Raw genomic sequence first — 14,728 nt, 5'->3', positions numbered from 1 at the left:
ACACACGGAATGAACTTTTGGGGTGGGGTCTGCCCCACCCCGGCAGCCTAGGGGACAACAAACTCAGGTAGGAAACACCAACAGCTTCTAAAAAAAAATACCTTTATTCCTGTGGCCGGGAACGAAAGGGAGCCCGGGCCAGGAGGCAGCTTGAGCCGCTCTCCGGGATTATTGCTCACCCGAGCCGAGAGATTGATCTTCCCCTGAGCCTCCCCACGCTCCGCTCCCCTCCTCGCTGCCTCCAAACGGAGGAGAGGGAAGGGAAGGCAGGGAAGAGGGAAGGGAGATGCCAGGCAAAGCCGGGAAAGGCTTTTCTGAGGAGGAGCAGATGGGGGCAGGCAGCGAGAGATGCGGTTGATTCCGTGAGTGGGTTTTGGGTTTTATTCCTTTTTTTTTTTTTTTTTTTTTTTTTTTTTTTCCTTTTTTTCTGGGAGGGCAGAGACGTTTCCCAATTAGCCCAATCAGGCTGGAGATCCTAGGTGTCAGTAGTGAGTAGGAGCGAGGGAAGGCACCGGAGGAGGAGGAATCCAGGCAGCCGGAGTTCCAGCCGGGGGAGAGCGGCGGCGGCGGCGCTGGCAGCCCCGGGAGGCGGCCCCGCTCCCTCCCCGTCCCCATCCCCTTCCCCATCCCCTGCAAACTTTAGGACGACGAAAAGCGCCTTGGGGGACCCCCTCCAGAGAGAACCTGCGCTCCTCCGCCTTCTCCCCTCTCCCGGAGGTGGGTGGGCTGGAGAAAGGAGGAGCAACCGGCCACTCTCTCTGCAAAGCTAAAAAAAAAAAAAAAAAGGAAAGAAAGAGGAAAAGGATAGAAAGGGATTTTTGTTATCGCTTACATTTTTTATTTATTATTTTTTATTATCCCTCCCCCGTGCATTGGGCTGCTGTTTCCACAGCACTTCTATACCTCTCCGGCTATATATTATTTTTTAATTTTTTTTTTTTTTTCGGAAAGGGGTGTGTGCCTGCGCGTGTGTCTGTGTTTGCAAAAGAGCCTGGGTGTCCAAGCCGGCTCCGCAGCCACCATTGGAGAGGAGGACTAGGGAGGAAGGGCTGGCTGGCGAGACAGCCGCAGTGCGAGCCCTCCCCGGCGGGCGGGAGGCCGCGGAGCCGGGCATGGCCGCGTAGCGCATCCCCTGCCTGCATCCCCCTGCCTGCACCCCGCCTGCAGCTCCGCTGCCCGGCTCCCCCCACTCCTGGCTGGTTTAGAGGCGGAGGGGACACGGTTTGCCCAGTGCAGAGAGAGGGGCTCCGTGTTCCGCCTCCGTGGAGTATTTGGGATTGGAGAGAGACACACACGCACACACGCGCACACACACACACGCACACAGAGACCATCTGCAGTGTCAATGCGGCGCCTGCTCTGAAGACTGAAGTGGGGGGAAAGGAGAGGAGAGAAATATTATATGTATATATATATATGCACATATATATATACACCAAAACCCACCCAAAGCAAGCCAGGAGCATTCCCAGGTAAGGAGCCCCCCGCCCCGCCCGGGCAGCGGGGGCTGCGGGAGGATGCCCCGGAGGATGCCCCGGGAGGGCTGGCGGGGCTGCAGCGCTACCTGCCCTCCACACCTGGCGGCAGGGCAGGGGGGGCTCTGGGAGGCGCCCCCGCCGCTGCTCCCCACCCCTGGGTCCCGGGAAGGGGGTCTGGGATGGAGGGCAGGGACCCCCGCGGACCGCGGGCTGAGTCGGGGGGCTCGGCTCGGGCACGGCCCCTCCCGGCCCGGCTGGGGAGGATGCTGGGCGGGGGGCGCGGCGGGGAGCCCCCCTTCTCCTCATCCTCAGCGCGGAGGGGACGCGGTGCCCGGTGTCCCCCGTTCCCGGGTCCCCGATGGCTTTTTCCCCATGCACGAGGCTCAACTTTTCTCCGCGGAGGTAGCGGCTCCAGCGGCGCAGCCCATCCCTCATCACCCTCGGCATCGCCCGGCTGCGGATTTTCCTCCCCTCGGGGGGTATTTTTCCCCCTTCGAAGCTCCGGAGCTCCTCTCGGGCGAGGAGCTGGAGGCATTTACAAACTTTTCCTGCTCCCGGTGAGGATGCAGCTGGACGGGGCTGGAGGCAAAGCCCAATTCCCGGGGAGGATAACACCTCCCGGCTGCCCGATGGATGGGGACAGGGGCCAGCCCTGGTGGTGAACACCTAAGAGGGAAGAGCAGACCCCCGTGGTTTCCCTTCCTGCAAGGTGCCGGAGAGTTTTCCTGCCCAAATCCCGGCTGCGGACTCAGCGCTGCTAAACCTCCCTCCTTTCCCTCGGTGCATGTGTGTGCTGCAGCCGAAACCTGCGTACCGATGCTCTGCCTTTATCAGAGATATGCCCTTAAATGATGTAGACCGGGAGAAGTGATCTAAACACCGAGCCGCGCGTTGTTTTGGGTGGAAATCCACGTTGTTTTGCTGGAAACCTAATACTCTGGCAGCAGCTGAGTTCCTCGCAGACAAACAAACCCGCTCGCTCAGCCCCAGCAGGGCTGTTTGGGTTTGTAGTGCCTGCATGTGGCTGCTCCATCCCCAGCCCGGAGGAAATCCTCCTCCCGGGGCTCCATCTGCTCGCCGTGCCGGGAAGGGATGCGGCGGTAGGAGCCGCAGGGCTCGCCCCGGTTGGGAAGGAGCCGCTGGAACGCCTGTGGCTCCGCACCTCTCCCGCAAAACTTCCACACCCCGCGCTGCTTCCCAGCCCTGCCGCCGGCAGCTCGCTGCAAACGCACCTGACTGACTGCCCGCGGCTTTCCCCCGCTGCCGGCAGGCGATGCCTGGGAAAAGAGGATTTGGGAAAAGCCAGGGGGGTGTGCCGCTCCCCAGATCGTGGGGTGAGTGCTGCAGAGAGGGGAGGCTCGGACCGGGACCCCCGAGACTGCCGGGGGATGCTCTGGATCCGCGGGAACAATGACGGTGCCCGGGGATTTTCACAGCCCGTGCAAACTGCTCGCAGCCTTCTAGGGATTTATCTTGAGCGTGCACAGATATTTTGGAGGGCGGAGAGCGTGCTAACTTATTTTCTGTACCTGCCCTCTGTTTCGCCCGGGTGTTGTTTGTAGAAACCCGCGAGCGGGCAGGACCAGGGGGGCACGGGGGGCACGGGGGGCTCGGGCTTTGGCGTCTCTGTGATTTTAATTACGGTGTGGGATTAGGTGCTTCCTCCCCCCCAAGCCTCTGTCTGGAGGTGCAGGGGATGCGAGCAGCGTTTTGCTTGTGCTTTTGGTTTTTCTTTTTGCCGGGGGAAGTGCGTGTTTGTTTGTTTGTTTGTTTGTGCGTGTGGGATCCTTCGCTAAGCCAGGCTTCAAGCGGTGCAACAGATGTGTGTGTGTGCGTGTTTCGCGTGTGCAGCCAGGTTTAAACACGCAAGCCCAGCCCCGGCACGAAAAGCTGGGCTTTTCTCCCCTCCTGTGCCCAGACCCACCTTCCATGGGGTGTCTCCTTCCCGAAAGGACCACTCCAAGGCTTTTTCTCTCTGTCCCATCCTGAATGTGCGGCGCTCGGCGCTATCGATACCACGCGAAATAAATGACAGCCGCATGATCTAAGTGCTGTTTCTGTCCAAGACGGGTGTTTTAGGAGCCGGGCTGATGATGATCAATCACGGTGCTGTAGGGGAAGCATTCGCTCGATGATCGGAACCGAGGGCTGGTGTCAAATGTGCCGTGCGCGGCTGGGGAGGGATGCTGCAAAGCCAAAGGGACGTGCTGAACTTCTCCGCAGGGAGAGCGAATATTTGAGCTTTTCCTCGCCGGATTCACCTGGCAGCATCCCTCCCTGCAGCGCAGAGAGCCCGGTGCTCGGCAGCCGGTGGGTGAGGCAAAGCCAGGGCTGAGCAGAGGCAGGAGAGCGGCTGGGCTGCTGCCGGGAAGGCAGGAGCCGTCTGTGGCAGCCCCATCCCGGGGGGCTCAGGGTTGCCGGAGCCGCTTTCATATCAATTCCTCCACTTTGGCAAGATGAGGAGGGGGAGGAGAGATGCCGGCGCCCCTTTTGTGTTGCGTCTTTTTGCTTTTACCGAACGGCTTTGTCTCTGCCTCCCGATGCCGAGGGGCTGCAGTAAAACCAAGCTCGCTCTCGCCGCGCCGGGGCTGGATTCGTGTGAAGAGCCCGGCAAGATCTTAGGATGCTCGGGGTGTTGCTGAGGGTTAACGCCGTGTGGGAATCAGTTTCTTGTGAAGAAGGGAACCCTGAGCAGCTCCCTGCAGAGCTGAGGAGGATGCTGGCACTGTGGGGTCGTGCTCCACGCTGGGAGGTGACCTGGGGACGGTGTCAGAGGTGGGGCTGCTGAGTTTTGGGAGTTCGCAGTGCCGGAGTTTGTGGCTTGGCACTGCCCACTTGTGTTTTGGAGCAGGACGGCGTGGTGTCCTGGGAATAATTTGGCTGCTCTTGGTCTATTTATTATTTCTAACCCCTCTAAAGTGGGGTCTCACATAGCTGAGACTCCAAAGTCTCGTGTGCTGCCCATGAATCCCCCTCCCCAGCCAGGGATGTGTTTTGGGCTGTGACTGTTCCCCCTAGCAAAGCCCTCAAACTGCTTCATGCTCTAACAAAAAGCATCTGGGGAACCTTTCTGGCTCTCTGAAAGGCTTCAGAGGGCTCTTTCTTACTCCTTCCTTCTGGCTTGTGAGACTCAGGGAAGGGACAGCAGCGCTCCAGGCGCCCAAGGCAACGAGACTTCCCGTCTGTGCAGAGAGTCTGGGCAGCCACTGCCTTTCTGCAGGGCATCAGTGATGAGCGTGCTTCCCTGCCTGACTGTCTTCCTGTGAAAAGTGCTTTATATCCCTCAGCTTTGAGCTCTCAAGGAGCCTGTGACAAAAAGAAAAAAGAAGAAGAAGAAGAAAAAAATTATGTAGTGCTGCCCACATGTTTTTCACTCGGGCTCTGAATGGTTTTAAAACATAACCATTTACTCAGTTCCTGTGGTGTGGATAGGGAAACTGAGGCACAGAGAGGCAAAGAGCTCAGTCCACAGGTATTGATGAGGAATTCTCACTCACCAGCCTGAAATGCAAACTGAGCCCCAGGTGGGGCTTTGATGAGAGCAGGGAACGGTGCCCTGCCCTTCAGTCTGTGCTTCAACAGCCAAGAGCAGCCCTTGGACAGAACAGGACATTTTCAGGATTGATTTTTTCCCAATTAAAATGGCAAATGGGTGTTTTGAAGTGAGAAAGTATCACAGAATCATGGAATTACAGAACAGCTTGGGTTGGAAGGGACTTTAAAGATCATCTAGTTCCAATGCCTTGCCATGGGCAGAGACAACCAAACATTTTGGGTTCGAGAACTGGCCTGGGAGCAGCTGTTCTTTCATGGACCTCAGTCCCAGTGCCTTTAAAATTTGCTGCAAAATGTTTTTAATCACCTTTGGGAATGGAGACATCACTGCAGAAATGACGTGCTGAGTTTCCTGCAGCCTGTGTGGTGATTTTCTGTATCTGGCACTCTCCCTTGGGGTTTTTTTAACTCATCCCAAAGAACAGTCTGGGGGTTTTTTTGTTGGTGCATGAGCTCTGTGAGTTTGCCTCATCCTTAAGGGGCTGAGCAGCCACCCAGGTAAGAGGTGCCAACTCTGTGTCCCCTGCCAGAGCCATGTGGCACCTGTCCTGAACCCTTTCCTTGGTAAAAACCCCTCAAAGATGCTCTGAAGGCCCTGAACAGTGGTTTAAAAACCCACTTCATTTTAGACACCTGTAGCTCTCCAGCTGATGTGAACCCTGCCAGGGACATGCTCCCTTCCAAGGGGATTCCTGGAGCCGTGGAGGAAGCCAACTTTTTGCTGAAATACGATGTTCCCAGCTGTTGCTACCCTAAATACTAATGTTTGTAGAAGACATCAGCTTCTCAGAGCCTGAAGACCTGGGGGAGAGCAGTGACTGGGTTCAAACCCCCATCCCACTGTGCTGCCTCTCAGCAGGTGGCTCTGACCTCGCCTGCAATCACTAGAGAGGGAGAGAGAGAGATCATTTGCAGACTCTGTGACCTGCTTTTACTCCAGGCTTCGCTGCTGAGAGGGTTTCCCCCTGTTTAAAAAAAGTGCTTTTTAAATGCTTCATGCAGTGAAACAGGAATCCAGACCCAAAAGTCAAGTGGCTGAGAATCCCAGGCTTCTTTTGCATGGGGATAAATAAAAAGTCCTGCTGAGCGTGGCAGGATTTGCACTTGTGACCCAAAAGGGAGACGTTGCACCTCTGATTCTCCTGCCTTCCATGCCTGATCTCTGAGTTTCCTTCCATCTCTATTATCCACACACTGATCTGCTGGGGTTTTCCCAACCATATTGGCAATAAATTTATGGGATTTGACTGGCACTTGAATTTGCCAGGACGAATGCGTGGCTCTGATGCAGATAATACAGGTTAGCTTTTCACTACAGGCTTTTGCATGATCTAAACCCACACATTTCCTCCTCCTCTGCTCTCCTGCAAGGGCCAGAGGGATAAATCTTGATTCTGGGTGAACCCTTGCAGCCAAATGCACGTAAATGTTTGTGAAATGAGGCTCCACACCTCCGTGTTATTTCTCCTGGAGCTTAAAACACTCCACAAGGGAGGAAAGGTGAGGCTGGTGAAGCTGTTTTATTCCCAGTAGTGTTTTCCTGGAAATAGTGAGGTGATGCTGGACTGGTGATTGCCTGTGGATGGTTAATATTTATAAATTTGCTGTTTTTTCTGAATGAGGAACTCACACTTGCTGCCAGCAGCCCCCTGATGCTCATTCATGCCGAGCCTCGCTGGGGACTGGCCGGGCATTCCACTGCTTGGTGACTTGATTTTAGAGTTATAGGGATCAGGAGGATGAATTAGCAGTAAATTACAGCCTGGATGGCTACACCCTCAGCAGTGGCAAGGTTTAAATTAAAAATATCTTGCCGGGATGAAACACCACTAAGTGAAGCTCTGGTGTTGTGTCAGTCTGGGGAACAGGAACACGAGGAGCCCACACATCGATTCCCAGCTGAACTGGGATATGGCCACTTTGTTTCTCCTACCAAATATTCTTTTTTTTTCTTTCCTTTTTGCCTCTTTCCCCAGCTGAAGGAAGGATGGTCACGCTGGGAAGTTGGGAGAAGCTTTACGGATTCGCCGCACGTGCGTGTGGCCCTGTTTGACTTGGTTAGAGCATATTTGATTGTGAAAAGGGATTTATTTGTTTTTTGTGACAGGGGATTTGTCTATAATGTAGTGCTGGAAAGAAAACTCATTTAGAGACTAAGGAGGTGTATCCTGTTACAATTGCCTATTGATGGAATAGCAAGTGCTTGGTGTGCTGCACAGCTTCATTTTACTTTAGGGAAACTTATCCTGGGCTGCCAAAGGGAGACTTGGATTTGATGGAGAGCTGTCCCACGGCCCTCAGTGGGTTCCTTGGCTTCTTGTTTCTAGAAGTGGCTGTGCCTTCAGCCATCACCTGATGCTTGCTTTGCTCTAAGGACCTTTCCCATCTATCAAGTGGGGGAGGTCTTCTAGAAGTGACTGTGCCTTCAGCCATCACCTGATGCTTGCTTTGCTCTAAGGACCTTTAAAAATGACTAATTTTTTGTGAAGGGAGTAAAACCAGGGGGGGCCTTGTTGGGAACTCACTCACCAGCCTGAGGAATGGCATCATGTCCATGGATAATTGTCACTAATGGGTGCTGTCCCACCCCTGGGCAGTGCCACCTTCTTCTGCTGGCTGGGAAGAGGCTTTCAGAGGTGCAGAGGAACAGGAGGTTCTGTATTCAAGGCAAAGGCTCTGCCCCCACAGCCCTGCCAGGGAGAGGAGATGAGCAGGGAATACAACCACACCAACTGTGGAGCCAGTCAAAAGCTTGGATTTTTCTTTAATGGACAATCTAGGGAAGAAAAACCCACACCCAAATTAGGGTGGGCACGTGTGCTTTGGAAAAAAAGGAGTTTTTGGGTTGTTTTGGGGAGCTCCTTCTATTTGTCAGGGTTTTGGTGCACATTTCTGGGTCTTGCTGAAAGCAGAGCAACACGTGGAGTTTTTAAGCTGCTCTCCTGGGTTGTCTAAGTGTTGAGGAGTACTTGCATGGATAATTTTGGGTGTCCCCTCATTTTGGTTGTGCCTCACCCTTTGCACTCTCCCCTTTCCTCCTGGCCGGACACTGGGGCTGTCCCCTGTCACAGCCTCCTTTCCTTCCAGCCCCCCCCCAGATCCCAGGAGTGATTTGGGGGGTTACAATGACCTCAATACCCAGTTCTTTTGAGACTTCATACCCCATCCCTCCTTGGATGCCAGGAATGATTTGGGGGATTGCAGCGACATCAGTACCTGGAGCTTCTGAGGCTCCACACCCCAGTCACCGCTTGGATCCCTGACTGCTCCTCTCCAGATCACCCACACAGCTTCCCCAGGGAGGGCAGTGCTCAGGGGCAACCTGGAGGGGCACTTCTTGCTTTAAGGCCATCTGTGCCACCCCTGAAGCCACCTGTGGGAGGGCAGTTGCCTCCTCACCCTGAAGACGGCGGGATGAGCTCCGAGTTCTCCTCCTGCGCCGAGCTGCTATGGTGATGAGTTGCTATAGAAACACATATTTAGCATTATTATTTATTATTGAAAGGTGCTTCTTTTCATCCCTTAAAAGCAGGGTTGTGCCCAGCAGACCCCAGTGCTGGGCTGTGGGACGCTGCCCACCCTGCCCATGTGGGATGGGGGGTTAAGCTTCCTGGGAATCCAGGTTTATCCACGCTGGAGGCAGGGAACCGTGCTGTGCTGGCCCAGCAGGCTGATCTGGTTAAACAAATCCCCCAGTTTGTTGCTGTCACAGGTCCCTTCCCTCGTCAGATCCCTCCTTTGGAGGGGGATTTGAGGGAAACCTTTCGTTCTAATGAGCTTACTCGTCTCCAAACTGATAATCACGTGTCACCACTCGGGGTGCACCAAGTTCTGTGGCAATGTCTGTTCACCCAGCACAAATGCTGCATTCACAGCACCTCCTGGGCATTGCCTGCTCAATACCTGCTCTTATCTCTGCCTCTGCTGCTCCCCGTTGTTTGCTGGAGTCCCTCCCTGTCTGCAAGCCCAGCCCTCTGTGCTGGGAGGCAGAAAAGCTCCTCTGATGCTCCTGTCCTGGGGTTCTGCTCTGCTGAGCCCCCCTGGAGCTGCAAGGGGCCAAGCAGAGCAAGCCCTGCTCAGGGCATGGCTCTGCCTGCCCTCACCATCACTTTCCAGTGGCCATGGGTGGGATGGATCCTGCTTTGGGGGGTCTTGCTCCCCAGGAATGGGTGCAGGGGGTAGGAGCAGGTTTGCTCTGCAGCAGGGAGCTGCCTGGACCCCGTTTATCCAGCACATCCATTGGTTTTGGGAATGCTCAGGAGGTGCAAGAGGGATGCAAAGGGGTCTCCTGCCTGCAGTCACTGGGTTCACAGCTTCCCCTGGAAGCTGGCAGTGCTGCAGAGGTGGCTCCTCAAACAAAGCTCCCTCCTTCCCTCCTGCTGTCCTTCACAGCCTGGCAGCCCTGAGGATGCTGCAGTGGCTGCAGAGGGGTGGCTCGGTGGGGACAGGAGGTTGGGAGGATGGAGGGATGTCCAGGGGCACTGGGAGGAGTGGGGCTGCTTTCCCTCTCTGGCTGGGGCTTGGCTTGCAGCAGGGATTAGCTGTGCAGTTCTTTCTTGTTCCCTGGAAATTGTCTAATGGGAAAAAAAAAAAAAAAAAAAGAAAAAAAAGAGGAAAGAAAAAAGGAAAACAACACAGCTTTTCTGGATGCTGAATTAACAACTGGGAGGTGAAGCTTCAGGGCTGGCTGGAGCAGCTGCTCAGCCCCTCCTCTCACACCCTGCCCAGGTGCTGCAGGTGCAGGGCTGGTTCAGCTGCAAGCTGAACAAGTGCTACCCTGGAGATGGGGTGGGGAGGGATGCAGGAATGGCTGGACCAGGGCAAGATGCTGGGTAGGCAGAGAGCTGGGCTTGGGGAAACATCTGCTGCTGCTTGCAGGGTGAGTTCCCTGAATCCCTCCAGGTCTCCACCTCTGGCAGCCTCTGAGGAAACAAAAGGAGGTTCTTGAAGGCACCCCCTGAGGCAGGAATAAAATACCTTCCTTTGCAGAGCCCTCTCTTTGCTTGAAGTCATTCCCTTTGGGCTTTGCATTTTCCTTCTTGGAAGCTCTGCTCCCTGCAGGGAAGAGAAAAAAATCCCTGGGGGTGAAGGAGCAGGGCTGAGGGGGATGGGGGGCCTTCCTGGAAAGTGTGGGATGGAAATGGAGGAAGGGATAAAGGGGTCCAGTGGAGGAGTCTAGGGGTGAATGGAGACCCCTGTAACACGTCATGTAGGGTCACATCCAGCCTGGCTCTGTGGTAGGGATGTTGGGAGCATCCTGAGGGATGGGAGGTGCTCCTGCACGTCCCAGTCCCTTCTCCTGGTGATGGGAGGCCAGCAGAGTGGTGCCTCTCTGAAAGGAGGGGGGCTGGCTGTGGGAAATGAGAGCTTGCTGTGCCCTGGCTGGGTCACCCTTGTCCTTGTGGGTCTGCAGGGTTTAGGTTTTGCTCCTACCACCCATTTTTTTCCTCTCTGAGCTGCACCAACTGCTTGGATATGTGATTTGGAGAGGTCATCCAGGTGGTGGAATGGAATTGGGGCTGATTTGGGAGTCCCTGTGGATCCCACCAGCCCTGAGACCATCCAGTCTCAGATCTGTCTCCAAAAGCCCACTGAGGGTGGAGTAATTTTGGCCACTTTTGCATCCTCTGGCTTTCCCTTCCTGGTCTCCAAGGTCACTCCCAGAGATCAGGAGCTGCTCACCTGGGCCAGGCAAGGGCAGGAGGCACCTTGGAGCTGCACCCTCTACCTGGGTGAGGGATGGAGAAGGGAGGAGAGGCAGGTGAGCCATGGCAGGAGCTGGGCACTTAAACCAGCACCCCTTAGAGCCACTCAGGAGGGATTTTCCCCCCCTCCTTTTTGCTGGAGTTGCTGCCCTTGCCTCCCTCAGCAAGGCAAACACTCAAGGGGATGCCTGAAAATGAAAGCACCGACTTTTAGGACAAATTTCTCTCTGCATAATGTCTCAAAGAAAGCCAGGAGAGGAAACAGCAAGCAGGCCTAATTAGGTAAGTATTCCCCATTAGGAAGGGGAAGGAGCTATCAAGTCGATTTCCATTTCCTTCTTATTTTACATGCCTGATTTTTCCGCCTCTCCAGGAGGCGGTGTGTGAAGTAGGTCTCTCCTTAGCTTGGAGAAGTAAATAATCAGGACACGATGAGCTCCTGAAGCTCTTCCCAAAGCTTTCCAAATCTGGACTAAGCTGAGGATTTTTAGCATCTCCACCAGCCTTCCAGGAGCTCCCCAGCATCCATGAGACCTGGCAGGGACTTGTTTCCCCCCTTCATGCTGGAGAACCAAGGTGGGCAGCAGGACTTGCGTATTCCAGGTGTCTCCTGCAGATATTTCTCCCCGTTTCACCTGTTCTGGGTGGAATTTCTTGTCTCCTGGCTGCTTCCCTGGGTGTGAGCACAAGGAGGTGCCTTGCTGCACTGGGAAATGTGATTGGGATCAGCCCCTAAACCACCACCTGGTCCACCCCTAGCTGAGCCCAGCGTGTCCCCACGTCCCCATGTCCCCCTGGCCGTGCCTCACCCCCGGGTACCCAAAGCTGCTCTCCTGGCTGTGCTCTCTGCTGCCTCTCAGAACAACACATTGCGGCGTGGGCTGCAATTATGGAGCCATCAACGGGTTCCTCTGACACATTTTGGCGAGCCCGGGGAGGCTTTGTGTGCACCAGCCTGCGAGGGAAGCTCTCTCCTCCCCCTGCTCCAGAGTCTGTGAGTGGTGTTATTAAAGGCTGTCGGGAGCTGCTGTCATTGGCACAGTCAATGGCTGACACAAGGCAGCCCTCAGACTTTGACTCATCACACACACACGCTTTGCAATGCATGAGCCACAAAAAAAGCCCATTTTTCACAAGCATCACCCTTTCCCCAGCTGCTTGGGCCCTTTTCTGCATTCATTTCAGAGAAGAAGCCTTGATTGTCCTGCAGTGTGAGGAAGGGATTGGAGTTGCATCATGCTGCCTGCACGTTCCCAGCTCTCTCATTATCTTTTGCTGGAAGTTGTAATGCCTTTTTTTTTCCCTAAATACAACTCTGTGCATCCATATATATAGATATATCTATGTGTGTGTGTGTGTATGTTTTATACATATACATAAAAATACACATTTATATGCACATTGCTACACACAACTGCAAACTGCACATGCTTTGGAAATGCCAATCTGTTCACCCTGCACTTTTCACAGATCTCTGCCAATTTTCCCTCACAGTTCAGGAAAGGTTCTGCAGGTCCAGATTTTTGGAGAAGGAAGAGCAGCCTTGCTGCAATAGCTGGAGTTAGGAGGGAATTAGGCAAAAAAAAAAAAAAAAAAACAAAACAAACCAGTTTTCCTTTTTCCTCCAGCATCCCTTGATCAGATGCTGGTGGCAGAGAGATGTTTTCCAGCTTGTAGGGAGGAGAATGAAGAAAGAAAAGACTTTGAGGTTTTCCTCCACCGCAGAACTGGGGAGAAATAGAACAAATTTGGACAAACCTTTGTGTCTGGGAATGTGCTCCAGTTGAGCTTGGCTGCCTCAGTGCTTTTCAGAAGGTGCTGGTCCAGGCCCTGCTGGTGGCAAAGGAGTCTCTGAGAGGCTCTCAGGGGTAGGGGATGATCGTGCAGCAACTCCCATCTTTCCCAGTGGCTCAGCTGGACCCTGGCCACGAGCACTCAAGTGGGGCAGCACGAGGTGCCACCAGCCTGGAGGAGATCCCAAGCAGATTGGAGCTCCGTGACAATCTGCTTTTCTGCTTTCCAGTCCTTGGCTGTGCATGGACACGTGCAGAAGTCTCCCTGCCTCCTGCTGGTTGGTGCACAGGGTTCTTTGAGCCACATTTCCCCCACTCCCAGCCCTGCTGGCCACTCGGGATGCTTCCCTGCTCTGCCTCCCTGCTCTGCCTCTCGTCCTTCTGGGGATTTGCGTGGGAGGATAACTCTGAGGCTTCTCCAATACTTGCACAAGGGTATGGGAAAGTGACTGTGAGATACCTGTGATGTCTCAAGGTTTAGCTTTTATATTTTTCACATTCTGTGCTGCTTTAGTGTGTGGGTCTGGGTTCATATTATGGGATGGTGAGCTCTGTGCACAGAGCAGGGAGACAAAACAATTCCTGCTCCAGCTGGGCACCAAGGACAAATGATCCAAATCTCAGCCCAGGAGCACAAAGCCCGTGGGCTGCAGAGAGAAAAACAAGCAGGATGGGAGTGCAGGGGCTGAGCTGGAATTGGACACTGAACTGCAATGTGCACATGGAGCAGAGCTGATCCCAGGGAGAGACCCCGGGAGCGCTCGTGCATTTTGGGACCATTTGGGTTCATCTTGGGGGCAGCCCTGGCTGGGCTCTTGTGCTGCCCAGGGTGCATCCATGCAGGAGATCCTTTCAATCCATCCCTGCTTTATTCTTTAGCTCCATCTAATCTCTGTTCTAGCTCAGGCATCACTTGAAGCCTTTTCACTCAGTGATCTGCCTCTTGGTTTCACCTGGTTGTTGTCCTCTCTCCTGCCTTGCTTCTCCCTCCCTGGGCACAGGAATCAGCTTTATTTTATAAAAAGCAAAAAGGTCTCCAGGTGCAGGGCTGTGCTCCCCTGTCTCTCCTGCACTGCTCTCTGCCAGTGGGTGACTTCTTTTACCACCCATAACCAGCCTCTCCCAAGGTCTCACTGTTGCTGGGCTCAGGCAGAAGGTTTTACAGCCACTGCCTCTTCTCAAACACAGGAAAAAAATAATCCCTTCCTCAGCTCAAGGAGCAGCTTTTAAAGGGGTTCCTGCTGCTGCTGAGGCAGGGTGGCTGCAGGAGGGGCCCAGCCCAGCCCAGGGCAATGCTGGGGATGGAGGATGTGTGTGTCAGGCTCCCCACGCAGAGGAAGGAATCAAATATCTGCCCTATCTCAAATGCCATGCTGGGCTCCTCTGGGACAGAGTTATTGGTGAGGAGGAAGCTGACCTTCTCCTGTGTTTATGGAGTGAATCTCTGGTTCACTTTGGGTTTGATTTCCACCCCCCTCCCCTCCTGTTACACAGTGCAGTGCTCCATTTCAAAGGAAATAACATTTTCTTCATTTTCTCCTTTGCTGGGATTTTTTTTTTTAAGTGCTGCTCGAGATGAACAGGATTTCATCCCCTCAGCTTTCCGTGCTTTATCCTTGGCTTGTCACCCTGGAAGTGGATGTTGTTTGCCCGTGTTTTTGGGGCACCAGGGATATTCCCCTGTTACAGCTGCTGAGGGTGCACAAATTCTCCTGGAGCTGGGAAAACACATAATTATTTTAGTAGTCAGACCCCAGCGAGTCTGAGAATTAAAAATTCTCCTAATTTCCCTCAGTGCCACATGGATCTGTCCTTCTTCCTCCTGGCTGACTTATCTCCAGCCTTCCCTGGCACAGCTTTTGCTGCAAATCCTTTCCTGCAAGGGCTGGTGTTGAGCATCTTTAGAGCATCAAGTCCTTTGGAGCTCCATTTCCTTTTCCTTCCGCTTCTACCTGTGGAGAGCAGATTTTTGGAAGCTCAAGAGCTCTGTCTCTCCTGTGCACAGGTCCCTTGGAGATATTTGAAGGCACTCTGCTGAAATTCACAGGTGACTTTTGAAATCTTGGCCATTGCATTCATGTATATATATATATATAATATCTGTTCTCTTTTCCCTCCTGTTTTCTTTCTCTGTCAGGAATCCAGCTGTGCAACATGTGGCACTTGTAGGGCTTGGAAGGCAGGAAGATCAAGCAAA

The 14,728-nt window shown here is 54.0% G+C and overlaps 1 protein-coding gene across 1 annotated transcript in view; it reads left to right on the top strand.

Annotated features, from left to right (window-relative positions):
• Positions 1–1,312: 1,312 nt before the first annotated feature.
• The window catches only part of PLXNA4 (plexin A4), a 443,098-nt gene continuing 429,682 nt past the window's right edge, over positions 1,313–14,728 (top strand). Inside the window, exon 1 of the mRNA XM_041477472.1 lies at positions 1,313–1,472. The gene's annotated coding sequence lies outside the window, so the exon portion shown is untranslated. The remainder of the gene's footprint in view (positions 1,473–14,728) is intronic.

This window comes from Pyrgilauda ruficollis, unplaced genomic scaffold, assembly GCF_017590135.1.
Source record: "Pyrgilauda ruficollis isolate IOZ18807 unplaced genomic scaffold, ASM1759013v1 scaffold111, whole genome shotgun sequence".
NCBI lineage: Eukaryota > Metazoa > Chordata > Aves > Passeriformes > Passeridae > Pyrgilauda > Pyrgilauda ruficollis.
The sequence above is the reverse complement of the archived record's forward strand: the minus strand, read 5'-3'. Positions and strand labels throughout refer to the sequence as shown.